Source organism: Physcomitrium patens, chromosome 6, assembly GCF_059467195.1.
Source record: "Physcomitrium patens ecotype Gransden chromosome 6, ASM5946719v1, whole genome shotgun sequence".
NCBI classification, from domain to species: Eukaryota; Viridiplantae; Streptophyta; class Bryopsida; order Funariales; family Funariaceae; genus Physcomitrium; species Physcomitrium patens.
Genome location: NC_143415.1, coordinates 692,501 through 695,000, shown reverse-complemented (window position 1 = coordinate 695,000; position 2,500 = coordinate 692,501). Strand labels below are relative to the sequence as shown.

The following is a 2,500-nucleotide window of genomic DNA, read 5'->3' as shown; positions in this document are numbered from 1 at the left end:
AGGACCATTCATCCATCTAGCAAGCAATTGCGACCAGGAGGGAAGGAATAAAGAGATAACGGTTCAGGGCTATTGACGTGATGCGGTCATACCAAGGCTACTACACCAGATCCCATCAGAACTCTGAAGTTAAGCGCCTTTGGGCCGGAATAGTACTGGGATGGGTGACCTCCCGGGAAGTCCCGGTGCTGCATCCATTTTGCATCCGCTTGAACCTTCTCCGACGTGGCATCTTCTTCTCCGACATGGCAGTCCACTTAGCATTTGTCATGTGACAGGGCAGCCAGGTAGCTGACGTGGCATTTCAAAAAGTTAAAAAAAATAAAAATAAAAGCTGAAAGGGTGGAGAATATAATATTTACATGTTAGAGGTTAATTTATCAAGGATTTTGATCTATTTGGTGCTGATGTGGCACAGTGTAGTGTTAAAAAAATAAAAGTAAATGAAGGATGCATATTTGCAAACAAGTATTGTCACAATACAAAATGTTGGGTTTTGAAATTACAATGCTAGTTTATATGTTATGAGATTAAAATTTCAGAGTCTAGGTTGTATGATTAAAAGAACAAAGTATGAGTTGAGGGGTTAGGGGTTAGGGGTTAGGGTTTAGGGTTTAGGGTTTTAGGGTTTGCATGGGGTATATAAACCTAGATTCTAGGATTCACATAGATTATATAAAGGGTTTAGAAAGTTGGGCTTGGAGTATGTAAAGAGAAGATAGATTTAAGAATTCACACAAACAAAAATAAATTGGATGTGGAGTGTGAAGGATGAAGAATTGAAGACATTAAGTTTCAGTGGTGATGGATTAGTTAGTGGGCAATGATTACCTGTACGATGCATTAGTTAGCAAGTCATTAACATATTTGTACAACCAATTGATTGCACACACACAAATTTATCTCCAAAGTGACATGTAAACGATTTAGTGGATTTTTGACATGACATGGACTACCACGTGGCAGCCACATCAGCAAGGTAACACGTGGCACTTGAAAAAATCAATTTAGTATTCTTCTGCCTTTTATTTTTCTACCTTATTCCAGTTAATTAAATTACTTTAATATTTTTAATTCACCAATTTATTTTTATTTTTATTTATATTTCTGTCTAGGCGCAAGACTGGGCGGCCAGCAAGGAGTCGAGACAGGGAGTTAATTTTAAAATTGATTTTTAAAAAATGATTTATTTATTTATTTCCACCTATGCGGAAGACTGGGCGGCCAACGAGGAGTCGAGACAGCCAGGAGTCGGGACTTGGGCAAGGGAGCGGGACAAGAGGTCGGGACTCGCGGCGGGACAAGGAAGAGGAGGAGGAAGTCCGGGACTCGCGACGGGACTGGGACTCGCGCCGGGACTAGGGAGTCGCGGCGGGACAAGGAAGAGGAGGAGGAAGTCCGGGACTCGCGACGGGACTGGGACTCGCGCCGGGACTAGGGAGTCGCGGCGGGACAAGGAAGAGGAGGAGGAAGTCCGGGACTCGCGACGGGACTGGGACTCGCGCCGGGACTAGGGAGTCGCGGCGGGACAAGGAAGAGGAGGAGGAAGTCCGGGACTCGCGACGGGACTGGGACTCGCGCCGGGACTAGGGAGTCGCGGCGGGACAAGGAAGAGGAGGAGGAAGTCCGGGACTCGCGACGGGACTGGGACTCGCGCCGGGACTAGGGAGTCGCGGCGGGACAAGGAAGAGGAGGAGGAAGTCCGGGACTCGCGCACGGGACTAGGGAGTCGCGGCGGGACAAGGAAGAGGAGGAGGAAGTCCGGGACTCGCCACGGGACTAGGGAGTCGCGGCGGGACAAGGAAGAGAAGGAGGAAGTCCGGGACTCGCGACGGGACTGGGACTCGCGGCGGACAAGGAAGAGAAGGAGGAGGTCCGGGACTCGCGCCGGGACTAGGAAGAGGGGAGGAGGTCCGGGACTCGCGACGGGACTAGGAAGTGGGGAGGAGGTCCGGGACTCGCGCCGGGACTAGGGAAGAGGAGGAGGAGGAGGAAGGCCGGGACTGGGACTCGCGGCGGGAGTAGGTAGTGGGGAGGAGGTCCGGGACTCGCAGCGGGACAAGGAGGAAGTCGGGGAGGAGGGCCGGGACCAGGAGTCGCGGCGGGGATAGCAGGCAGGACAGGGAGGGTGGGTGGTCTTCCACAAAAAAAAGTGTGTCTCGGAACTTCCTTAGTGCAGTAGGACGGGGGCCTGCCGAATCCCACAGAGAGTACTATGTGGGGAAGGGTTCCTCTGAAGCGTCTCGGGAAAAGTCGTGAGGGGGTGACGGTTGCTCGGTGCCTACGGGTCCCGACTGCTCGCTGCCTTCTTTGAGCCCAGTACCGACGTTCGCAGGGGGATACCTGGATACTACTGGGGTTACCTGGATACTTCTGGCGTGTTACCTTGGATCAGTGAGGAGTGGGGGTTAGTTTCCCGGCGACGCGACCCTCTGAGGAGGTCCCGCGGAGGGTCGCCGAGTATTATATGGTGAGCTGGCTGTCAAGGATTGTGAGTCCC

The 2,500-nt window shown here is 51.8% G+C and overlaps 1 non-coding gene across 1 annotated transcript; it reads left to right on the top strand.

Moving 5' to 3' along the window:
* Positions 1-78: 78 nt before the first annotated feature.
* On the top strand, positions 79-197 carry LOC149988846 (5S ribosomal RNA). The gene has a single exon (XR_016503653.1). It is a non-coding gene; the product is annotated as a 5S ribosomal RNA (ribosomal RNA).
* Positions 198-2,500: the final 2,303 nt, after the last annotated feature.